We start from the raw sequence: 26,921 nt of genomic DNA, 5'->3' as shown, positions 1-26,921 counted from the left end.
GAACCCTGGTTACAGGAGAGAGTCCGGAAAGCCTGGTGTCAAGAACACAATACATGATCATTGGAATAATGGTCCCAGGTTATGTTCACGGACGAGTCCAGGTATAGTCTGAACAGTGATTCTCGCCGGGTTTTCATCTGGCGTGAACCAGGAACCAGATACCAACCCCTTAATGTCCTTGAAAGGGACCTGCATTGAGGTCGTGGTTTGATGGTGTGGGGTGGGATTATGATTGGTGCACGTACACCCCTGCATGTCTTTGACAGAGGAACTGTAACAGGTCAGGTGTATCGGGACGTCATTTTGCACCAGTATGTCCGCCTTTTCAGGGGTGCAGTGGGTCCCACCTTCCTCCTGATGGATGATAACGCACGGCCCCACCGAGCTGCCATCGTGGAGGAGTACCTTGAAACAGAAGATATCAGGCGAATGGAGTGGCCTGCCACGTCTGGGATGCTCTCGGTCGACGTATCACTGCACGTCTACAAACCCCTACGATACTTCAGGAGCTCTGACAGGCACTGGTGCAAGAATGGGAGGCTATACCCCAGCGGCTGCTTGACCACCTGATCCAGAGTATGCCCACCCGTTGTGCGGCCTGTGTTCGTGTGCATGGTGATCGTATCCCGTATTGATGACGAGGTACATTCGCAGGAAACAGTGGCGTTTTGTAACACTTATTTTTCGGGACGGTTTTCTCAACTTATCACCAATAACGTGGAGTTACAGATCAGCGTCGTGTGTGTTCCCTATGTGCCTATACTATTAGTGCCAGTTTTGTGTAGTGCCACGTTGTGTGGCCGCACATTCTGCAATTATCCTTAATTTATGAGCATGAGTGTACTTGACAAATGCTGATTAAATATCTAGGCGTCATGTTTCAAAGCAATACGAAATGGAACGAACACACAACGTCTGTTGCAGGAAAGGCGAATAATCAACTTCGGTTCACTGGGAGAATTTTAGGAGAATGTGCCTCACTTATAAAGAAGGCCGCGTACAGAACACCGCCGGCCTGAGTGACCAAGCGGTTCTAGGCGCTACAGTCTAAAATCGCGCGACCGCTACGGTTGCAGGTTCGAATCCTGCTTCGGGCATGGATGTGTGTGATGTCCTTAGGTTAGTTAGGTTTAAGTAGTTCTAAGTTCCAGGGGACTGATGACCTCAGAAGTTAAGTCCCATAGTGGTCAGAGCCATTTGAACCATTTTTTACAGCACACCAGTGTAACCGATTCTTGAGTACTCTCGAGTGTTTGGAATCCGTGCCAGGTCGGATTAAAGGAAGACATTGCACAAATCAGAGACGTACTGCCGGATTTGTTACCGGTAGGTTCGATAACCTTGGAAGTATTACGGAAATGCTCTGTGACTCAAACGGCAGTAACTGAAGAGAAGACGACATTCCTTCCGCGAAATACAGTAGAGAAAATTTAGAGAACTGGCATTTGTAACTAACTGCAGAACGATTCTACTGCCACCAAAGTACATTTCGCATAAAGAACGTGAATATAAGGTAAAAGAAACTAGCAGTCAGTATGTTATTCAGCAGGTGTCGAAAATTCGTGGTACACGTTGACAACACGTTTTGAGGACTATATAATCCAAAATCAAGTGCTTAAACTTACTAAATCAGGAGAAATTAGGGCTTCTGCCGAAGCACAAAGCCCCTCGCTCCATTTTCGAATCCAACAGGAAAGGGAAAGACTAGTAGTGGTAGAAGATACTCTCCACCACACACTATATGGTGGCTTTCGGAGTATCTTTGCAGATGTAGATGTAAACTGTAATACCACGACGTGTCGAGTATTTTCGTAAAACTGATACACGCGTGAATAAAATTACAACTACTGTGGAAATCTGGCGATACCCGGGAGTGCGGCGTGCTAACAACAAGCCCCTCCATACGGCATCCGAATGACGCTATTGTAAGAGGATGACCCGGCAGTCGGTCGGCTTCGTGTAGGTGGAAATAAAAAGAAGTATCAGCAGTTACGACGAAGGTTAACTTGGGGCGTGTTTGCGTGCACAGATAGTCTACTGGTTTGCAGATAGCGTAAGGTTAGCAGCGCTGCGAAAGCATTTTCACACTGTACACTTGCCCGACGTGGTGTGCGGACCGGCTCGACACCTGCTTGCGAAGGAACTATAAACAACGCCCGATTTAGCGTTACTGTGAGTATATCAACACTTCATTACAATGGAACAGTGACGAAATCAACATTAAAAGCAGCCTTGCACTTTCGAGCTAATAGTCTTGTAGTCACGGAGTGACCATTAACTTAGCGATCAAATATGTCATATTGGCGTGATGTCTGCACTTGTTGCTTCACTTCCTTATACTATTCTATTTTCGTACGGGCACTATGAACCATATGACCACAGCAATAAACTGCAAGGATCTTATAAGTCCCATAGCGCGCAGAGCCATTTGCAAAGATCTTATGGGCTGACACTTGCAAATAATGCCATAGTTATTACCTTCTGAAGAAGGGCATTTACTGCCTCAGACCAGTTAAGGAAATAAAATTTCTTTTACGCAAATGGCTACCGATTACTTCGATAGGTAAAACATCATACAAATAATCATCCAACACATTAGCCGTAACTCTCAAATCTTGCAACCGTATACTTCCATTTTATGTATGGACCACCACAGCTCACATTTTATTCAGCATCAAGGAGGAAACATAATTATTAAATAATATTGCTATTTATAAAATCATTTCCACCGACTTTAAAAGGCAAAAAATTAACCTATAAGAAGCACTTGAGGTAAATAAGCATATAGCTCAAAATACCGACCTGTTTGTAAATGACGAGTTACAGCTGAACCCATATCCCCTCTTAAGCTTTACATGATCCAGTCTATCAGCCACATACGTCCAGACGACATCCTCAACGATCATATTCATCTCCACTACAGAATTGTCATTATAGGTACTTTGCTTCTTCTTTCTTACTACCTTTCGCATTACATTTACACAGGTAATATATTTTAATTTTGTGCCTTTTCGTTATGTACTGCGTTATATTATTCATTTTCTAAATTGAAATTCAACACTGTAATGTAATGTTTTGTTTATACCACGAGTGACCAGCGCTCTATTTGATATTTCTCATCAAATGTAATGACCTAAGATTCTGTGTGTGTGGTGACAGCATCTTTGTTCCTAATGTTTGGTTTCCTACACCCTACTGTACTGTCTCTAAAGGACATTATCAGAATAACGTCTCAGTAAGCCGAAAACCGATTCGAAAAACAAATGTTAGTAAAATACTGTCCAGCACCTGTACATCTGTGTATCTATATCCACATAGATCCTCCGCAATACACAGTACGGTGCATGGCGGAGGGTACCCTGTACCATTACTAGATATTTCCTTTGCGGATTCCATTCAAAAATAGAGAAAGTGAAAAACGACTATATGCCTCCATATGAGACCTATTGTCCCGTATATTATCTTCGTACATACGAAATGTATGTTGGGGTCAGTAGACTCACTCTGCAGTCAGCTTCTAACAACTGCTCTCTAAATTTTTTTCAATAGCGCTCTTCGAAAAGAACATCGCCTTTGTTCCAGGGATGCCCATTTGCGTTCCTGAAGCACCTCCGTAAAACTTGCACGTTGTTCAAAGATACGCTCTTCGTACGTCTTATAGTGATTTCTATGGTTATTTAACGCAGTGTTGGTTTGTCTGTTAGCACTGATAACTCTTTGCAAATGCCGTTGCTCTCTTCGTTGCAATCCGTCTCAGAAACGCTTCGATGTCTTTCTATAATCCGACCTGGTGCGGACCCCAGACACTCGAGAAACATTCAAGAATGCGAGTAGCGTCCTATATGCGGTCTCCTTTGCAGATGAACCACACTTTTCCCTAAATTCTCCCAAGAAAGCGACTACTCGCCTTCCCTACCACAAACTTCACGTACTCGTTCCGTTTTACAACTTTATATTTAAACTACGTGGCTATGTCAGACATGACACTAATAATGCTATATCCAAACACCACGGATTTGTTTTCCCTTCTCATCCACATTAACTTACATTTTTCTACATTAGAGCTAGTTGTCACTCATCACACCAACTAGAAATTTTGTCTAAGTCATCTTCTGTCCTCGTACAGTCATTCAACTTCAACACTTTCCCGTACACCATAGGGTCATCAGCAAACATCCGCAGATTGCTGTACATCCTGCCCGCCAGATCATTTATGTGTACAGGAAACATTAACTGAGCTGTCACGCTTACGTGAGGCTCTGATGAACGCTTGCTGTCGAGATCAGCTTACTAGATTCTATAACTTATGAAGTCTTCGAGTCAATAACTTATCTGGGAACCTATTCCGGATGCTCGTACGTTCGTTAGCTGTCTGCAATGGGGCACCGCGTCAAATACTTTTGGGAAATTTAAAATTATTGAATCTGCCTGTTACTATTCAGCCATAATTCGCAGTATATCATGTGAGAAAAGGACAAGCAGAGTTTCACACCAGCGATGCTTTTCAAAATCGTGATGATTCGTGGACGTAAGCTTTTCAGCCACAAGGAAGTTTATGATATTCAGTATCTAAATATTACGTCTGGCCGTACACTGTTCTTCAACAAACATTGCCATAACAGCAATCCAAAGGTCAGTAGAAGGAACAACACTTTAACCAAACTCTCAGTCAGCACCTGAGATCTTCTGCTAAATCTACGTGATTACTCTGCTGTTCACAATAAAGTGCCTGCCAGAGGGTTCAATGAACCACCTTCATGCTGTCTCTCTACCGTTCCACTCTCGAACGGCGCGCGGGAAAAACAAGCTCTTAAATTTTTCTGTGCGAGTTCTGATTTCTCTTATTTTATCGTGATGATCATTTCTCCCTATGTAGGTAGGTGCCAACAGAATGTTTACACAATCGGAGGAGACAACTGGTGATTGAAATTTCGTGAGAAGATCCCGTCGCAACGAAAAACGTCTTTGTTTTAATGATTGCCACTCCAATTCACGTATCATGTCTGTGACACTGTCTCCCATATTTACCGATAATGCAAAACGAGCTGCCCTTTTTTGTACTTTTTCGATGTCATCCGTAAGTCCCACCTGATGCGTATACCAAACCGCACACCAATATTCCAGAATAGGACGGACAAGCGTGGTGTAAGCAGTCTCTTTAGTAGACCTGTTGCACCTTCTAAATGTTCTGCCAATGAATCGCAGTCTTTGGTTTTCTCTACCCACAATATTATCTATGTGATCGTTCCAATTTAGGTTATTTGTAATTGTAATCCCTAAGTATTTAGTTGAATTTAAAGCCCTCAGATTTGTGTGACTTATCGCGTAATCGAAATTTAGCTGATTTCGTTTAGTACTCATGTGAATAACTTCACACTTTTCTTTATTCAGGGTCAACTGCCACTTTTCGCACCATACAGATAACTTATCTAAATCATTTTGCTAGTCGTTTTGATCATCTGATGACGTTACAAGACGGTAAAAGACAGCATCGTCTGCAAACCATCTAAGACGGCTACACAGATTGTCTCCTATGTCGTTAATATAGACCAGGAACAATAGAGGGCCTATAACACATTCTTGGGGAACGTCGGATGTTACTTTTGTTTTAATCGATGACTTTCCGTCTGTTACTACCAACTGTGACCTTTCTGACAGGAAATCACGAATCTAGTCGCACAAATGAGGCGATATTCCGTAGGCACGCAGTTTCGTTGGAAGACGCTTGTGAAGAACGGTTTCTAAAACCTTCTGGAAATCTGAAAATATGGAATCAATTTGACATCCCCTGTCGATATCACTTATTACTTCATGAGTATAAAGAGCTAGTTGTGTTTCATAAGAACGATATTTTATGAATCCATGCTGACAATATGTCAATAAATCGTTTTCTTCGAGGTACTTCACAATGTTCGAATACAGTATATGTTCGGAAACCCTACTGCAAATCGACGCTTTTTCTTTGTATGTATCAGCTGCAGAGTGCGCCTCACTTGGGTGAAGATCATCTGCTCACACCAAGCAGCCTGACACTGCAGTCAGCAAGGACTGCCCGAATCTTGTTGGGATTTATTTAACCAACTCTAGTCGACAAACTGTACCAGATTGTTGGAACAGCTTGGGCGCGCTGTCAGAAGGGTCCTCGCTGCCGATGCGGAAAGAGCGAAGTAGATCAGTGATCCCTGTGTCTACTGCATGATCACCAAGCTGTAGTCGATCGATAAAAATCTCAAGAGAGCTTCATCGCCAGGACTCGACCAATGGAAGGAACAACGGGGTCTAACCGCGTCACCAGATGCGGTCTCCCCTGCCCTGTTGGTAAGGAGGTCGTTTAAAAGTCCTGCACATCGCGCAAGCGCGACTGGTACGGCGGTATGGTCAAGTTGAAATGCACGTCATTTGTGAGCGAGATTTTAGGCGTGACGGTCGAATATGTGTCGTGGGTAATTCATTTTGAAAACGGAAGCTGAAACCGAGTCAGGTCGAATCACATGATGTGACCAACGTTCCTGCATCAAAACCCGTACGTGCAAACAACCCAACGGAAATTTACAAAGGTTTGAGAAAGATGTGTGGGAATAGTGCAGTGGATCGTACCGCAGTATCACGGTGGTCTACTTGTTCCCGTGAAGGTCGGGTAAGCAGTGGAGATAAGCAACAAAGTGGACGGCCATCAACTGCAACAGACTCTGAAGTTATTGTTAACGACAGTTTCAGCGAGTATCGACGGAAAACCTGTGTGGTAATTATTAAGGTGGTCCATTGATCGTGAACGGGCCAAATATCCCACGAAACCAGCGTCAAACAAAAAAACTACAAAGAACGCAACTTGTCTAGCTTGAAAGGGGAAACCAGATGGCGCTATGGTTGGCCCGCTAGATGGCGCTGCCATAGGTCAAACGGATATCAAATGTGTTTTTTTTAAATAGGAACCCCCATTTTTTATTACATATGAATGTTTTAGTTGGACAACTTTTTTCGCTTTGTGATAGATGGTGCTGTAATAGTCACAAACATATCGCTCGTAAAATTTTAGACGAACAGTTGTAACAGGTACGTTTTTTAAATTAAAATACAGAACGTAGGTACGTTTGAATATTTTATTTCCGTTGTTCCAATGTGATACATGTACCTTTGTGAACTTATCATTTTTGAGAACGCATGTTATTACAGTGTGATTACCTGTAAATACCACATTAATGCAATAAATGCTCAATGTCCGTCAACGTCAATGCATTTAGCAATACGTCCATAATGCCACACCATACATTAACCCGCCAAGGTCGCTGATGTTCCACTTGTTGCAGCCATCGTGGATTTTCCGTTGCCCAAAACTGCATATTATGCTGGTTTACGTTACCGCTGATGGTGAATGACGCTTCGTCGCTAAATAGAACACGTGCAAGAAATCTGTCATCGCCCCGTAATTTCTCTTGTGCCCTGTGGCAGAACTGTACACGACGTTCAAAGTCATCGCCATGCAATTCCTGGAGCACAGAAATATGGTACGGGTGCAATCGATGTTGATGTAGCATTCTCAACACCGACGTTTTTGAGATTCCCTATTCTCGCGCAGTTTGTCTGCTACAGATGTGTGGATTAGCCGCGACAGCAGCTAAGACACCTACTTGGGCATCATCATTTGTTGCAGATCGTGGTTGACGTTTCACATGTGGCTGAACACTTCCTGTTTCCTTAAACAACGTAACTATCCGGCGAACGTTTAGGACACTTGGATGATGTCGTCCAGGATACTGAGCAGCATACGTAGCACACGCCCGTTGGGCATTTCGATCACAATAGCCATATATCAACACCATATCGACCTTTTCCGCAATTGGTAAATGGTCCATTTTAACACGAGTAATGTATCAGGAAGTTAATACCGTCCGAACTGGCTGAATGTTACGTGATACCACGTACTTATACGTTTGTGACTATTACAGGGCCATCTATCACAAAGCGAAAAAAGTGGTCCAACTAAAACATTGATATTTCTTTACGTACTACACGAATATGTAATAAAAATCGGGGTTCCTGTTTTAAAAAAATGCAGTTGACATCAGTTTGACCTATGGTAGCGCCATCTAGCGGGCCAACCATAGCGCCATCTGGTTTCCCCCTTCAAGCTAGACGAGTTTCGCTCTTTGTAGTTTTTTCGTTTGATGCTTATTTCGTGAGATATTTGGCCCGGTCACTATCAATGGACCACCCTGTATATGGGGCCAAAAGGTTCGAATTCAGTTTATAGACTCAATTGAAAATTTAAGGAGGAGACAAATTGCTGCCATACGGGTTTCGTATGATATGAGAACAGAAAGCAGGTCCAGACGAATCGCAGAACAATTGCTTTGGCGTTATAGAACAGAAGGAGAACAGTCTCTGAACAGAATTCTTGCTTTGATGAAATCTGGATAAGACTGATGAAGCGTCTAGTGAGGCGACGCGAGCAGTCAGACAGCGCAACGACGAAGGTGCCCTGTCCGGAATTCAGAAGGTGCCAAAATGTTGGGAAGATGCCGTAATCGAGGAAGGAGATTATATTGAAAGCCTGGAAAGGTATTTTGTGAAGCAAATTATTTTCTTCAGTTCTTTCTTACAGTGTACATCTACATCTACATCTACATTGATACTCCGCAAGCCACCCAACGGTGTGTGGCGGAGGGCACTTTATGTGCCACTGTCATTACCTCCCTTTCCTGTTCCAGTCGCGTATGGTTCGCGGGAAGAACGACTGTCTGAAAGCCTCCGTGCGCGCTCTAATCTCTCTAATTTTACATTCGTGATCTCCTCGGGAGGTATAAGTAGGGGGAAGCAATATATTCGATACCTCATCCAGAAACGCACCCTCTCGAAACCTGGCGAGCAAGCTACACCGCGATGCAGAGCGCCTCTCTTGCAGAGTCTGCCACTTGAGTTTATTAAACATCTCCGTAACGCTATCACGGTTACCAAATAACCTGGTGACGAAACGCGCCGCTCTTCTTTGGATCTTCTCTATCTCCTCCGTCAACCCGACCTGGTACGGATCCCACACTGATGAGCAATACTCAAGTATAGGTCGAACGAGTGTTTTGTAAGCCACCTCCTTTGTTGATGGACTACATTTTCTAAGCACTCTCCCAATGAATCTCAACCTGGTACCCGCCTTACCAACAATTAGTTTTATATGATCATTCCACTTCAAATCGTTCCGTACGCACACTCCCAGATATTTTACAGAAGTAACTGCTACCAGTGTTTGTCCCGCTATCATATAATCATACAATAAAGGATCCTTCTTTCTATGTATTCGCAATACATTACATTTGTCTATGTTAAGGGTCAGTTGCCACTCCCTGCACCAAGTGCCTATCCGCTGCAGATCTTCCTGTATTTCGCTACAATTTTCTAATGCTGCAACTTCTCTGTATACTACAGCATCATCCGCGAAAAGCCGCATGGAACTTCCGACACTATCTAATAGGTCATTTATATATATTGTGAAAAGCAATGGTCCCATAACACTCCCCTGTGGCACGCCAGAGGTTACTTTAACGTCTGTAGACGTCTCTCCATTGATAACAACATGCTGTGTTCTGTTTGCTAAAAACTCTTCAATCCAGCCACACAGCTGGTCTGATATTCCGTAGGCTCTTACTTTGTTTATCAGGCGACAGTGCGGAACTGTATCGAACGCCTTCCGGAAGTCAAGAAAAATAGCATCTACCTGGGAGCCTGTATCTAATATTTTCTGGGTCTCATGAACAAATAAGGCGAGTTGGGTCTCACACGATCGCTGTTTCCGGAATCCATGTTGATTCCTACATAGTAGATTCTGGGTTTCCAGAAATGACATGATACGCGAGCAAAAAACATGTTCTAAAATTCTACAAGAGATCGACGTAAGAGATATAGGTCTATAGTTTTGCGCATCTGCTCGACGACCCTTCTTGAAGACTGGGACTATCTGTGCTCTTCTCCAATCATTTGGAACCCTCCGTTCCTCTAGAGACTTGCGGTACACGGCTGTTAGAAGGGGGGCAAGTTCTTTCGCGTACTCTGTGTAGAATCGAATTGGTATCCCGTCAGGTCCAGTGGACTTTCCTCTATTGAGTGATTCCAGTTGCTTTTCTATTCCTTGGACACTTATTTCGATGTCAGCCATTTTTTCGTTTGTGCGAGGATTTAGAGAAGGAACTGCAGTGCGCTCTTCCTCTGTGAAACAGCTTTGGAAAAAGGTGTTTAGTATTTCAGCTTTACGCGTGTCATCCTCCGTTTCAATGCCATCATCATCCCGTAGTGTCTGGATATGCTGTTTCGAGCCACTTACTGATTTAACGTAAGACCAGAACTTCCTAGGATTTTCTGTCAAGTCGGTACATAGAATTTTACTTTCGAATTCAATGAACGCTTCACGCATAGCCCTCCTTACGCTAACTTTGACATCGTTTAGCTTCTGTTTGTCTGAGAGGTTTTGGCTGCGTTTAAACTTGGAGTGGAGCTCTCTTTGCTTTCGCAGTAGTTTCCTAACTTTGTTGTTGTACCACGGTGGGTTTTTCCCGTCCCTCACAGTTTTACTCGGCACGTACCTGTCTAAAACGCATTTTACGATTGCCTTGAACTTTTTCCATAAACACTCAACATTGTCAGTGTCGGAACAGAAATTTTCGTTTTGATCTGTTTTGAATAATCCTCCTAGATCAGTCAGTCGTCCCTCCTTGCAAACCGACCATGCAGCTGATGGAGAGTGTCTTGCGAAAGCGGAACAACTCAAGATCTGAGCCACTCGCTCATATGCCCTCTACTGGAGCGAACTTGCACAACACAGGACCGTATGGAGGCAAATAACAAGGCGATTGGAGTTGCTGCATTCTGCGAACGCCGACCAAACACAGAAATTGATGAATGAGTAAAACAACTTTAAATTTTATAGGTTCGGAGGTATTGTGTTTTTAATATGCCTTCATCGTGAGTGTGGTTACGTGCATATTCGTATATTTCAGTACATTCATCGGGACAATGGGCAACATGGCAAAATCGATTTCCTACATTGGAGAAATATTTAACGCGATCTTACACGTGCACGTTTATGATTAGTCTCAATCAAGTTTTTAACTTCTTATATAAAAATGAAAATGATCATATGAAATTGTTGGCGGGGATGTCCCATCCGGGTTCGGCCTCCAAGCTCAAGTCTTACTTCATTCGGCGCCACATTGGGCGACTTGCGGCTGCTGATGATGAAATGATGAGGAGAACAACACAACAGCCAGTGCACGAACGGAGAAAATCTCCGACCCGGCCGGGAATCGAACCCGGGCGCAGTGCATGGGAGGCAAGCATGTAACCACCCAACTAAGCAGGCGGACAACTTACTATACGAAATACACATACAGAAAACATACCACACCTTCAGTCCATACGAGACAGTGTTGACGTAGGTTAATTCTTACAAAGAAGAAGACAGCAACCAGCCACTATTAATACTGCTATTCATTTAGGTAAACAGCGCCGTAACCGGTTGCGAACTGGCAAGTTCATCATCAAACGGCTGTTCACATGATTTGCAAGATACACGTTATATAATCATCAATTTTCGATTTTTATTCTCCACGAAATATTCTTGGTGTGTTGGTGCCGTCGAAAATTGCGCGCGATTTTGTAGCGAAGTTGCAGGATTGTATTTTTCGAATATTCCAAATTATATCCAGGACTTATGTAATTTGTACATCACCATATTGTACAAAGCATCACACACACACACACACACACACACACACACACACACACACACAAACACACACACACACACACACAAACCAAAAAGAATGTGCCACATGTGAAGTTATCACAAAGATTGCAGATTTCTTTATAAGAATTAACCTACATTAATTGTACACAACCTCGGTCTCACCATGTCAGTTTTAGACAAAATAGCACGAGACAGTGTTGCATACACGAAACAGAAACTTATTTAATAGCACACATTTCAATTTAGTCAATGGCGTAAAAGCTATCAGATAAATTTTAAATGTCACATTTTTTCGTATATTACGGTTCACTGCTTCAGGACTTTGATTACATATGATGGACACCAGGAGGTATATGCGATATGCGGCTCAACAGATCGAGTTTATTCTGCCGCGAATAAAGCAAAATACTATAACGTACAGCTAGAAACTAATGCCAAAATGAGATATACATAAATCGAAAATTTGAACATACTGGAGTCACAACACGAGCAGTCCGCAGTCAGAGCGGCAATGGTCACAGTCAGCGAAAAATGTCCCGTGCGCATGCACAGCACGAGTAGTGAATACCTACCCGTCACATTGATAGCGTGTTAAGTGGGCCGATGTTGGTAATTCAGGTTGTATCGTCGGCACCAGAAGATATTGCTACAAGCTGCTGTGATCTCTGCTGGCAAGAGGTCAGGTAAAGGGGGCTTGCACACGGAGGAACATGGCACGAAGACAATAGATATAGAAGAAACAGGTGTTATAGATACTGGAAAACACTTTCCGCTACTACATAGTTCAAACAAAGATCCAAAGGTAGGAGTAAAGGGACAGTCCAAATTTAAGACGTACCTGCACACATGGTGGGTAAAGTAATTTCGCTACTTGTTTATTTTTGTGAACTGAAAATGGATTAATCTGAATTGCTATATTCGATACTCGTGTATGTCTGGGTTGTAATGCTGAACCATGCAAGTGGTGTAATTGTGGAAACGCTATTTAGTAAATGAGGAGCCAAAACTAAAATTGTATAACTGTATTTTTCATTAACTTTGCTAAAGTGATTAGCAAACTGTATTGGGCGGTACAGCGAGCAGTGCTACAACGCATGACGTCACAGTGCAGGACTTGCAGCTCTAACACACAACTTAACAGAATGAAAATGCTTTATAAAATTACCAATCGAATTTTGAAAGACTAATAACCAAAATGTTTCTACAAAAACGCTCAGACAATTTACGTACAAAATCTGAATGAACAAAATTCCAGATCCAGAATAATATGCATGCAAATGCAACACTGCACTCTGAGAATAACTATCCGCTTATGAAATGAAATCTGAAATAAACTTCACCTAAACTGACTCTGATAATAAATTATGAAAAGCAAAGCTAACTGTAATATAACTGTCCATAACAAATTTTCATGTGGGTTACCTGTGGCAACGGAAACTTGGTACTGCTAGAAGTGATGAGCACAAAATATTCGTCGCAGCAGCTTGCAAGCTAAATAGGAAAGGAAATATTGTGCAGTGCAAGGGCGTGTAACTGTTCTAAACACATCATGCTTTGCTTTTACGTTGTGCAGCTGTGTTCCGCTCCGAGCAGAGCGGCCACACACGTAATGAGACAATAAAATATTTTCTTGAGGATACAATTCTCTAATTTGAACTTGTTAAATTAAAAAAGTAATTGACCTTAAAACAACTTCACTGCAAAAACAAACTCATTGTCTGATATTACAGTCATCGTTAAAAAAGTTATCTTCCATAAGAAATACATCTCTGCCAAAAAATTAGTTACCAAAATGGTAAAGGAGCAGCAAAATCTATAAGCTATGAGGGAATGCCATGGGAACTCGTAACTTTACTAAATCTCGTCTGAACATTGAACAAGCTAATACAAACCAGTCAGAAAGAATTTCACTACAACTGCCCGTCTTACAAACACATCTCCATTACGCGCAAGCAAGTAATGCAGCAACAACTGCACCTGAACTACTTCGCTTCCGAAATTACTCTTTACCAAGTCATAATTTAAAATTCATTCTTCTCTGCATCTTTATCCCTGTTCTCTGCAAGCTATTTCCAACCGCTCAGTCGCACAGCCGACACCCAACTTCCTCACTAGCTTAGCTTAGAATGCTCACTGTAGTGACAAGACTACTGACAACTAATGATCAGAGTTCTTATAGTTAAATCTTCCTCAAGACATTTAAGTCTCCTCTTTATCTACGATAAAGATCATAGTATTTGTACTCGAAACCACTGTGACGTAACATATCGACCATCAAAAACCTCTGTTTGAAAAATATCAAGTACACATGTGAAATGTGACAACGAATGAAAACAGAGTTTACGCCACTTTCCTTGAACACCCTAAAACATACTAAAAACCTTACAAGATGGCACTAAGACAAGGGATGCATAAGAAACGTTTGTTATGGGTACCGAAAAAGACTGTTACTAAACAGTTTACAAAAAGGACAAAGACAAAGCAAAGGGTCAGTCCAAACTTATGACACATCTGAGCATAATACATGCATCATCGTAGGTAAAGAGGAAAATAAGACCTTCAACAGCGTGGTGTCAGTTGATCTATACGGTGTTATACGTCTCCATAACCATTTATCGTACTCTAATTACAGTGAAATCTTCATGTTACCTACAGTATAAAAATATTTTCTAATATCATTTTTAATAGTCTTACACTCTATGTAGGAAGTGCAGTTGGTCACTAACAATGTGGGTCTGTTCTTGCGGGATCTACTATCGACCAGACCTTCACGATACGGCAAATAGTAAAAAAACGCAAAGAATTCGGGATGTATATACAGTCTCACCTCCTTATAGACTTCAGATCAGCCTAAGACAGTATTGACAGAGGGGAACTGTATATGGCAGTGGAAGAATTAGATATTGGCGATAAATTTGTCTTAGTGGAAGCTACTATGGAAAATACCATGAGACAAATTTAAATAGAATTATCAAGTTCTGTGACCATAAAACATAGCATACGACAGGGGGATGCATTATAAAATGGTTCAAATGGCTCTGAGCACTATGGGACTTAACATCTGAGGTCATCAGTCCCCTAGAACTTAGAACTACTTACACCTAACTAACCTAAGGACATCACACACATCCATGCCCGAGGAAGGATTCGAACCTGCGACCGTAGCGGCCGCGCAGTTCCAGACTGAAGCGCCTAGAACCGCTCGGCCACTTCGGCCGGCGGGGATGCATTATACTAACTGCCGTTTAATATAGTCTTGGAAAAGGTTATAATAAATGCGGGCATCAAATGAAGAGGAATTATCCTGTACGATTCCAGTTCAATAGCTGGCATATGCAGATGATATAGATGTAACTGCAAGAACGCCAAGAGCATTGAAAAAGGCCTTTACGAGTCTTGACCTAAGTATATGCCCGTAACTAAGTAAGATTATCCAAATAAGCCCCATCCATAGAAAATGGTTTATACAGGGTGATTCAAAAAGAATACCACAACTTTAAAAATGTGTATTTAATGAAAGAAACATAATGTAACCTTCTGTTATACATCATTAGAAAGAGTATTTAAAAAGTTTTTTTTTTCACTCAAAAACAAGTTCAGAGATGTTCAATATGGCCCCCTCCAGACACTCGAGCAATATCAACTTGATACTCAAACTCGTTCCAGACTCTCTGTAGCATATCAGGCGTAACAGTTTGGATAGCTACTGTTATTTCTCGTCTCTAATCATCAATGGTGGCTGGGAAAGGTGGCCGAAACACCATATCCTTAACATACCCCCATAAGAAAAAATCGCAGGGGGTAATATCAGGGCTTCTTGGAGGCCAGTGGTGAAGTGCTCTGTCACGGGCTGCCTGGCGGCCGATCCATCGCCTCGGGTAGTTGACGTTCAGGTAGTTACGGACAGATAAGTGCCAATGTGGTTGATTGTGGAATTTGCAGCTCTCTGCTAGCTCTGCGAGTCGATTTTCCTGGGCTGCGAACAAATGCTTGCTGGATGCGTGCTACATTTTCATCACTCGTTCTCGGCCGTCCAGAACTTTTCCCTTTGCACAAACACCCATTCTCTGTAAACTGTTTATACCAACGTTTAATACACCACCTATCAGGAGGTTTAACACCACACTTCGTTCGAAATGCACGCTGAACAACTGTCGTCGATTCACTTCTGCCGTACTCAATAACACAAAAGCTTTCTGTTGAGCGGTCGCCATCTTAGCATCAACTGACGCTGACGCCTAGTCAACAGCGCCTCAAGGGAACAAATGTACAACTAAATGAAACTTTATAGCTCCCTTAATTCGCCGACAGATAGTGTTTAGCTCTGCCTTTTGTCGTTGCAGAGTTTTAAATTCCTAAAGTTGCGGTATTCTTTTTGACTCACCCTGTATAAGCTTGATATTACGCGTTTCACTTATCTTAGATCAGAAGTACAAGAACAAGTCGGGTCTGAAATCCAAAAAACGTCCGCCCTACAAGTACTATCCGCTAACAAGTACTATCCGCTAACAAGTACTATCATGGCCTCAAAAAACATCTGAAATACTAAACTTACGTTGTATAAAGGTTTAGTAAGGCCATTGGTAGCATACAGCGCTGAAATATGGATGATAAAATTTGACGTAAAGCAACTGGGTATATTTGAAAGAAAAATCTTGAGACAAATCCTTGGGCCACCACAAGTAAACAGTGTCTGAAGGAAGAGATTCAACTATGAATTATATAATCTGTATAAAGAAGAGACATTCTCAGCTACGTTGAGATTAAATGGCAGGAATGAGCAGGACATGCACTAAATCAAACGACATAATTATTACGAAGATATTCAGCGCATTGCCTGAGGGAATCAGGAGAGTTGGAAGACCAAAGCTGAGGTGGGAGGAAGGTGTCATATAGGACATAAGGAAAATTGGAATTCAGAATTGGAGGTGTTCGGCACTAAGCAGGGAAGAATGCAGTAATCTTGGCACGGAGGCGCGTCACTCTCCCGCGATCTTGAGTAGCGGTACTCGCGTCATCAGCTGATGTCAATCGCGTCACCGTGAGAGGTCTAGTTTTCTGCGAGAGGAAGTGTTAATGTCAGTTTTGAACCTTATACAGACCTCGAAGTCGTGGCAGGAAAAATAAACAAAATGTTTGACGATGTACAAAGCGTGTTAGAGCAGAAAAATCAATGTTTCAAACAACGAGACAGGATCACAGAGCGTGTCTCTTGCGACTTACAGTATAGTCCTTGGGATACAATCATCGCCCTACGGTAGATGTGATGAAACTTTAAACTAAGGTGTGCAGTTGATCGAAAAGTGAATATTTAATAGCATCGTCACATGTGCTCGATGAATACACGCATGCGATATTTTGTTTCCGATATCTGGTAGAAGAGAGATGCGGTGAAAATCTTATCGAGTTCTCTATCGGGTGAAGTTAGTGGAGCTTTTATAGTTAGTAATATTTCTCTGTTGGATGGTACAGAATAGGGATGAGAGATGTGAATGGAAGTGGATCTGTAGTACTTGTAACACAGTCCTGTCGCAGTAACACTGCTTACCTTGTTTCTGCATGGGTTGCAGAAGGTCGTAGACATATTTTCCCCCGACTACTACAAAGTTGCGATTTAAATTGGAACGATCACATGCGTAAAGCTGGAGAAATGGCAGTAGTTGCACGGGGGGCTAACTAAAAGGAGGTCGGAATTTTACTGTAACAGATCGGCTCGAGAAAGGTGACTCTTTTTGAGATATGAGAGTGCTAGAAATATGATTCATTAGTGGCTGTAATAAACGACTTATCCATAGGATCCTACGCAGGTATGTGCTTGAATGCGAGGACTTGATTCAAAATCCGATACTGCATTTCTAGCGGATAGCGTAGCACTAGAGATCTGAAAAGTGTGTAGTGAACTTCGACGTCAAACAGGCGTAGATGGTATATGCTTGGAGCTAATAGACTTTTTAAACTCCTCTCTGTCGAACAGCAGTTGAATGTCTTTCCCCTAGCTTGTAGGTGTAGGGTAGAGTTTGAGTGTTTTTGTCGCTGGTTTCGTGCGGTATAATTTTTTTCCCAAACAGGATAACACGAGTAGTCAGTTTTTGTGGAGTACTGCCGTTCTTGTGCAGTACTATACATATAGTTGTGTAATTAAAGCAGGATAAGGTGAGTTGTATAGTTATTTTTGCGATTTTAAGCCGTCCTTATGCAGCGCTGTGCATATAATTGTATCATTAGAAGCGATCTTTGAGATTAATTATGTAATTAGGATGGATAATTGCGTCAGTTTCCCGAGAAAAATAAAGTACACTAATCTAACCTTACTCTCCTGCATCTGGACAGTTTCCATGCGTTACTAGGGGAGGGGGGGGGGGGTGCACTTAGGCTTTCCATCCAGTATAATCAGGGTTCGAGTGGTTGATAAGTTGGGCTTTTTACTTGCAGTGAGTGTTTGTGCAATGAATTATTTTCGGCTACGGTCGCAGGTTCGAATCCTGCCTCGGACATGGATGTGTGTGATGTCCTTAGGTTAGTTAGGTTTAAGTAGTTCTAAGTTCTAGGGCACTGATGACCACAGCAGTTGAGTCCCATAGTGCTCAGAGCCATTTGAACCATTTTGAATTATTTTCGGGTGATTAAGCGTTGTGAGCGTGTTTGCATGCATTACTTCGGTGATCCACGAGTAGATTGCACTTTGCATGGTATGTACTGGATTATTTCGGTGATTTAGGAGTGCGTTGTTTGAGGGAGAAGACCGGACAGCGAGGTCATTGGTCTCATCGGATTAGGGCGAGGAAGGAAATCGGCTGTGCCCTTTCAAAGGAACCATCCCGGTATTTGCCTGGAGCGATTTAGGGAAATCACGGAAAACCTAAATCACGATGGGGCCGAAAGCAAGATTGAACTGTCGTCCTCCCGAATGCGAGTTTAGTGTGCTAACCACTGTGCGACTTCGTAATTTACGAGTTGTTACGTCTCAGCACATCAGTGTAATGTATTATTATTTAGAAGTAAAATGGCTGTGAGCACTATAGTACTTAACGTCTGACGTCTTCAGTCCCCTAGAACTTAGAACTACTTAAACCTAACTAACCTAGAACCGCTCGACCACTCCGGCCGTCATTTAGGAGTAGTTTTGAGGTTTGTAAACTGCATATTGTGACTAAGCACGTTAGGGTGAGTGTTTTGCATCAGCGTAATAAATAAATTAGGTGAAATCCGTAGCTAAATAAATTTTTCATAAAAATAAATACACTCCTTCCACTCTCTAGCAGCCCAGAACAGTTTTCCTCCCTTCCAGACCGTTGGCATTGTGAGTGTTTTGTATCAGCATAATAAACTAGGTGATATCCCTAATTCTGTGTATGTAGAAAATGTGGTTGGATCACCTTGAAAAGTAGCTGAAACTAGGTATTTGGAACCCTAGCGAATACCTTTTATTGCCTATAAGAATGACCAACCTCTAGTGGGGCGACGCCATAATAGCCCCCTCCCTTCAGCAAAATTCAAGCACATTTTCCAATAGGATGGCAAACATTTGATGGTTAATTGTTTAAAGAAAGACTTATGGCCGGCCGAAGTGGCCGTGCGGTTAAAGGCGCTGCAGTCTGGAACCGCAAGACCGCTACGGTCGCAGGTTCGAATCCTGCCTCGGGCATGGATGTTTGTGATGTCCTTAGGTTAGTTAGGTTTAACTAGTTCTAAGTTCTAGGGGACTAATGACCTCAGCAGTTGAGTCCCATAGTGCTCAGAGCCATTTGAACCATTTGAAAGACTTATGCCGGCCGGTGTGGCCGTGCGGTTCTAGGCGCATCAGTCTGGAACCGCGTGACCGCTACGGTCGCAGGTTCGAATTCTGCCTCGGGCATGGATGTGTGTTCTAGGGGACTGATGACCACAGATGTTAAGTCCCATAGTGCTCAGAGCCAAAGACTTATGTCCAGTGCATGTAATACAGCTATTAAGACCCTGATATCTAAGCCTCTTGTGGTGGCAACACAACACTCATGCTGTAGGTATATAATAAATTTGAACAAATTTAAAGAAATTTATACAAATTTAAAGAAATGTATACGAATTTAAAGAAATGTACACAAATTTTAACAAATTTATAGAAATTATATTCGAATTGAATGGAAACATGATACTATCTCACATCAGCTATTCCAGCAAATTTCGTGAACACACACTGTTGCCAACCGGTTATTAGCAATGGGACTACGGACACGCACACCTTTGGCCTGTCTTTTACTCATGCAAAGTATTGACATACACTACTGGCCATAAAAATTTCTACACCACAAAGATGACGCGCTACAGACGCGAAATTTAACCGACAGGAAGAAGATGCTGTAATATGCAAATGATTAGCTTTTCAGAGCATTCACACAAGGTTGGCGCCGATGGCGACACCTACAACGTGCTGACAGAATATGGAATCGGTGGGTTCAGTCGGGTAAAACGGAACGCCGTGCTTGATCCATACTGCCTCGTATCACTAGCAGTCGAGATGACAGGCATTTTATCTGCATGGCTGTAACGGATCGTGCAGCCACGTGTCGATCCCTGAGTCAACAGATGGGGACGTTTGCAAGACAACAACCATCTGCACGAACTGTTCGACGACGTTTGCAGCAGCATGGACTATCAGCTCGGAGACCATGGCTGCGGTTACCCTTGACGCTGCATCGCAGACAGGAGCGCCTGCGATGGTGTTCAAATGGGTCAAATGGCTCTGAGCACTATGGGACTCAACTGCTGAGGTCATAAGTCCCCTAGAACTTAGAACTACTTAAACCTAACTAACCTAAGGACAACACATACATCCATGCCCGAGGCAGGTTCGTACCTGCGACCGTAGCGGTCGCGCGGTTCCAGACTGTAGCGCCAGAACCGCTCGGCCACCAACGGCCGGCTGCGATGGTGTAATCAAAGACGGACCTGGGTGCACGAATGGCAAAACGTCATTTTTTCGGATGAATCCAGGTTCCGTTTACAGCTCCATGATGGTCGCATCCGTGTTTGGAGACTTCGCGGTCAACGCGCATTGGAAGCGTGTATTCGTCATCGCCATACTGGCGTGTCACCAGGCGTGATGGTATGGGATGCCATTGGTTACACGTCTCGGTCACCTCTTGTTCGCATTGACGGCACTTTGAACAGTGGACGTTACATTTCAGATGTGATACGACCCGTGGGTCTATCCTTCATTCGATCCCTGCGAAACCCTACATTTGAGAAGGATAATGCACGACCGCATGTTGCAGGTCCTGTACGGGCCTTTCTGGATACAGAAAATATTCGACTGCTGCCCTGGCCAGCACATTCTCCAGATCTCTCACCAGCTGTAAACGTCTGGTCAATGGTGGCCGAGCAACTGGCTCGTCACAATACGCCAGTCACTACTCTTGATGAACTGTGGTATCGTGTTGACGCTGCATGGGCAGCTGTACCTGTACACGCCATTCTAGCTCTGTTTGACTCAATGCCCAGGCGTATCAAGACCGTTATTACGGCCAGAGGTGGTTGTTCTCGGTACTGATTTCTCAGGATCTATGCACCAAAATTGCGTGAAAATGTAATCACATGTCAGTTCTAGTATAATATATTTGTTCAATGAATACCCGTTTATCATCTGCATTTCTTACTGGTGTAACAATTTGGATGACCAGTAGTGTACATAGCTCGACTAGTGCAGACAGAGGATCACTTAGTAGATGGAATGGCGCGACGTGGTCCTTAGCGTTTGAAGCACGTTCTGCCCGCACACAGGTGATGATCATCTGCTTTTACGACGTACATCTGGTGAGCGCTGTCTCGTACAGTGCATTCGTCCAAGCCACACTGGCCCCATCCCAGGACTTATGGTCTGAGGTGCAATAAGCTACAGCCCTCGTTCACCTTTGGTGCTTCTGGAGGGGATTTTACCACCACTCGGTACATACAGATCGATTTTGGACCCATCTTTTGCCGTTCTTGCAACAGGATGGTTGTAAGGTGCCTCTTGCGTGAGGAAGACATTTTTACCAGTTTTAATAAATTATTGTCTCTTATTGATGTATTCACGATAGTTAGAAAGTGCTGTAGTCCGTAGCCGGCCATGAGTCGGAGAGCATTTCCCACGCTGACTGGCTAGGTGACGGTGCGACCATTATTTCGCGCGTAGTGGAGTGGGGCTCGGCGCTCGACCGTAGCAACACACGTCAGCCTGGGAAATATACATGTCGGGAACTACCGCCATCTTGGCGCCAAAGTCACCGATGTTGTTTATTTATATTTAATAATAAAAGTCATTTATGACAACATGAATACTAGGAGGAGTCTCTGGATGTTTAAAACTATTTATCATAATTTTGCCTCGTTAAAATTCACGCCCGTTCATTAACAAATGCATATCTTCGTAAGTACGAACTTGATCGGAAATCCACGAACTGTGACGAAACTAGTAAGAGATACGGACTGCGCGCCAAAGTCGGCAGTCGGCGTTAAGAGCTCTTCCTGTCTTGTTCGATGGTAGCCATGCTCTCGGTTACGAGTAGTTTGTCACATGAGTGTTTCATTATTGATCTAAAATGAATAAAAGTGATATTACGGCATTCTGAATGTTAATTTCGAGTAAATAGATACCCCAAAGTTGATCAACAGCAATTTCAGATAATTAGCTTCCACCGACAGAGACATCCAATGCGCCAATGAAGAATGTGCACGGAACGACATTTACGAGAGGTGCACCGGGCACAGGTAGGAGGAAATCCGACAACACGACCCAACAAGGCGGATCGAGGAAGGTCCGACTTGCACTCGCAAATTCCGGATGGAAATGCTGACCATTTATACTGTACATCACATATACCACCCTCTACGGACTCGCAGGTAACCTGAGTAATAACAGCATCAGTTTAGAAGCGAGGGGATCTTGCAAGGTGATGTATTGTTACAACAGGATAATGCTCGCTCACAGATCGCCCGTGAAACTCAAGGTGCTCTGCAAGACGTGCTGCAACTTCTCTGACCACACGATCTCTGGTCTTGCTCCAGTCGACGGGACGAAGAGTTACTCGTGCGACTCGTCAACTAGCGACACTCACAGTAGTACGTGAACAGGTCGAGCAGGAGTGGAACAACGGATCGCAGTACAGTATTCGCCATATGTACGATCGACTGGATGCCAGTCCTCGCCTGTATTCCACCCGTGGAGGATACACCATGTATTAATATGGGTGCTTGTTCGACGTCTGCGATTCACCTGGAAATGTAATCATTTCATGTACTCCATATGCTCTTTGCAACAATAAATCTTGAGTGACTCTGAAACCCCACGTAGGGTCTACTAATGTCTTTCAAAAATGTTCAAATGTGTGTGCAATCTTATGGGACTTATCTTCTAAGGTCATCAGTCCCTAAGCTTACACACTACTTAACCTAAATTATCCTAAAGACAAACACACACACCCATGCCCGAGGGAGGACTCGAACCTCCGCCGGGACCAGCAGCACAGTCCATGACTCCAGCGCCGTAGACCGCTCGGCTAATCCCGCGCGGCTACTAATTTTTTTCCGGCAGTATACTCGTATTTCCGGCTGTACACTGAATGCTAATCATGTGATTTATCACCCCTACTGAAACTGCAGAATGTTAGTATACTGAAAGGATCCAGGACGTTCAGTAAATTGTCGTACGAAGATTCTGAATGTCACTAGGGTTTGGAGGGTTTTGTAATTTCTCTCTCCCCTAAGTGAAATGTCATTCGCACTTCCACTTGTCCCGGCCCTCGTTAATTTAGAGTGCGCCTGTCACACGTGTCTAGGTCGACTCGAAAACAATGGCCACCAGAAATGCGCTGCACAGCCTGTTACTGACAGTGCTGTTATATGAACACGGCGCGATATGAAAGTGGCAAGCCCGTTCACCTTGTGGAGAACAAAAGATAATGTCCGCAAATGGTAACTTTCGCCTTTAGAAATAATGGAGACATTCTACATTTTCGTCTCGTAAGACTACATACGGTTTGTAAGTAGTCACTCCCTTCCCGCTCCTCTCTAAGAAGGAGCGAGAGAGAAACGGCTGTCCATGTGCTTACATACGAGCCTGATTTGCCTTATCTTTACAGTCCTTACGCTAGCGGTATGTTAATGGCAGTAGAATCTACTGCAGTCTGTTGTAAATGCCGATTATCTTAACTTCCTGAGTAGCGGTTTGTGAAAGAATGTCCTCTTTCCTTCAGGAATTCCTGTTCGGGTTCATGGAGCGTTACAGTGATACTACGTAGAGTATTGATTCAACCTGTTGTTGTTTGTTGTGGTCTTCAGTCCTGAGACTGGTTTGATGCAGCTCTCCATGCTACTCTATCCTGTGCAAGCTTCTTCATTTCCCAGTACCTACTGCAACCTACATCCATCTGAATCTGCTTAGTGTATTCATCTCTTGGTCTCCCTCTACGATTTTTACCCTCCACGCTGCCCTCCGATGCTAAATTTGTGATCCCTTGATGCCTCAAAACATGTCCTACCAACCGATCCCTTCTTCTAGTCAAGTTGTGCCACAAACTTCTCTTCTCCCCAATCCTATTCAATGGCTCCTCATTAGTTATGTGATTTACCCATCTAACCTTCAGCATTCTTCTGTAGCACCACATTTCGAAAGCTTCTATTCTCTTCTTGTCCAAACTGGTTATCGTCCATGTTTCACTTCCATACATGGCTACACTCCATACAAATACTTTCAGAAACGACTTCCTGACACTTAAATCTATACTCGATGTTAACAAATTTCTCTTCTTCAGAAACGATTTCCTTGCCATTGCCAGTCTACATTTTATATCCTCTCTACTTCGACCATCATCAGTTATTTTACTCCCTAAATAGCAAAACTTCTTTACTACTTTAAGTGTCTCATTTCCTAATCTAATTCCCTCAGCATCACCCGATTTAATTTGACTACATTCCATTATCCTCGTTTTGCTTTTGTTGATGTTCATCTTATATCCTCCTTTCAAGACACTGTCCATTCCGTTCAACTGCTCTTCCAAGTCCTTTGCTGTCTCTGACAGAATTACAATGTCATCGGCGAACCTCAAAGTTTTTATTTCTTCTCCATGGATTTTAATACCTACTCCAAATTTTTCTTCTGTTTCCTTTACTGCTTGCTCAATATACAGATTGAATAACATCGGGGAGAGGCTACAACCCTGCCTCACTCCCTTCCCAACCACTGCTTCCCTTTCATGCACCTCGATTCTTATAACTGCCATCTGGTTTCTGTACCAATTGTAAATAGCCTTTCGCTCCCAGTATTTTACCCTTGCCACCTTCAGAATTTGAAAGAGAGTATTCCAGTTAACATTGTCAAAAGCTTTTTTCTAAGTCTACAAATGCTAGAAAAGTAGGTTTGCCTTTTCTTAATCTTTCTTCTAAGATAAGTCGTAAGGTTAGTATTGCCTCACGTGTTCCAACATTTCTACGGAATCCAAACTGATCTTCCCCGAGGTCCGCTTCTACCAGTTTTTCCATTCGTCTGTAAAGAATTCGCGTTAGTATTCAACCTACCGGTAAAATATCTAGCAGCAGCCTGTGAACTATTTCGATGTCTTCCTCTAATCCGACCTGGTAGGGATCAAAACCTCTCGATTAGTACTTGAGAATGTGTCGCACGTGTTTCTAGGACGTGGCCTACTTTATAGACGAGCTAAACTTTTCTAGGTTTCTCCCAATAAAGCGAAGTCGACCATTCTTCTTCCTCACCACCGCCCTCACGCGCTCGGTCCGTTTCATATCCCTTTGCAATGTTACGCCTACATATTTAATCTGTGCGATTGTGTCAAGTAGTTACACCGCTAATACTGTACACTCAGGTGACACAAGACATGAGATGGCTCCTATTATCGTGTTGGATCCAATTTTGTCCGGCGTAGTGCAATAACTCTATGTGGCATGGTCCCAACAAGTTGTTGGAGGCCTCCTGATGAAATACGAAGCCATGCTACTTCTATAGCCGTCCATAACTACGGTGCAGGGTTTTGTGTACGAGCCCACCTCCCGATTACATCCCAGAAATGTTAGATGGAATTCATGTATGGCAATCTGGATGGCTAAATCATTCGCATGAACCGTCTATAATCTTCATCTAACCAGCCGCAAAACATTGTGGCCGGTTGTCACGACACACTGTCATCCATAAAAATTCCATCGTTGTTTCGGAACGTCAACTCCTTGAACGGCAGCAAATGGTCTCCATGTAGCCGAATATAACAGTCAGTCAATGAAACATTACGTTGTTCCAGAGAAGTCAGTCCATTCCATTTAAAGAAGCCCCTCACCACAGCTTGCACAGTGCATTATTGATAGCTTGGTTGCGTGTCTTGATGCGCACCACACTCGACCCCTATCATCAGCTCTTACCAACTGAAATCGGGACTCATCTGACAAGGTCACGGTTTCCCAGAAGCATAGGGTCCAGCCGGTATGGTCTCGAGTCAAGGAGAGGCGCTGCAAGCGATGTCGTGTTGTTAGCAAAGGCACTCACGTCCGTCGTCTGCTGCCGTAACTCTTTAACGCCAAATTTCGCTGCTTAGTTCTGTATGTTTGTCGTACGTCCCACAGTGATTTCTGCGGTTACTTCATACAGTGTTGCTTGTGTGTTAGCACTGACAACTCTACGCCGCTGGTCTCTGTCGTTACGTTGTCCGTGGTGAGAGGGAATGCCCGAAATTTGGTATTCTCAGCACACTCTAGACACTGTTTATTTCAGAATATACACTACTCGCCATTAAAACTGTTACACCAAGAAGAAATGCAGATGATAAGCGGGTATTCATTGGACAAATATATTATACTAGAACTGACATGTGATTACATTTTCACTCAATTTGGGTGCATAGATCCTGAGAAATAAGTACCCAGAACAACCAACCACCTCTGGCTGTAATAACGGCCTTGATACGCCTGGGCATTGAGTCAAACAGAGCTTGGATGGCGTGTACAGGTACAGCTGCCCATGCTGCTTCAACACGATACCACAGTTCATCAAAAGTAGTGACTGGCGTATTGTGACGAGCCAGTTGCTCGGCCACCATTGACCAGACGTTTTCAATTGGAGAGAGATCTGGAGAATGTGCTGGCCAGGGCAGCAGTTCAACATTTTCTGTTCAGGACCTACAACAAGCGATCGGGCATTATCCTGCAGAAATGTAGGGTTTCGCAG

General features: G+C 43.3%; 1 protein-coding gene across 1 annotated transcript in view; it reads left to right on the top strand.

The window, feature by feature from the left end:
* Window positions 1–2,094: 2,094 nt before the first annotated feature.
* Window positions 2,095–26,921, top strand: part of LOC126416881 (facilitated trehalose transporter Tret1-2 homolog) — a 148,639-nt gene continuing 123,812 nt past the window's right edge. Inside the window, exon 1 of the mRNA XM_050084765.1 lies at window positions 2,095–2,172. The gene's annotated coding sequence lies outside the window, so the exon portion shown is untranslated. The remainder of the gene's footprint in view (window positions 2,173–26,921) is intronic.

Source organism: Schistocerca serialis, chromosome 8, assembly GCF_023864345.2.
Source record: "Schistocerca serialis cubense isolate TAMUIC-IGC-003099 chromosome 8, iqSchSeri2.2, whole genome shotgun sequence".
NCBI lineage: Eukaryota > Metazoa > Arthropoda > Insecta > Orthoptera > Acrididae > Schistocerca > Schistocerca serialis.
The sequence above is the reverse complement of the archived record's forward strand: the minus strand, read 5'-3'. Positions and strand labels throughout refer to the sequence as shown.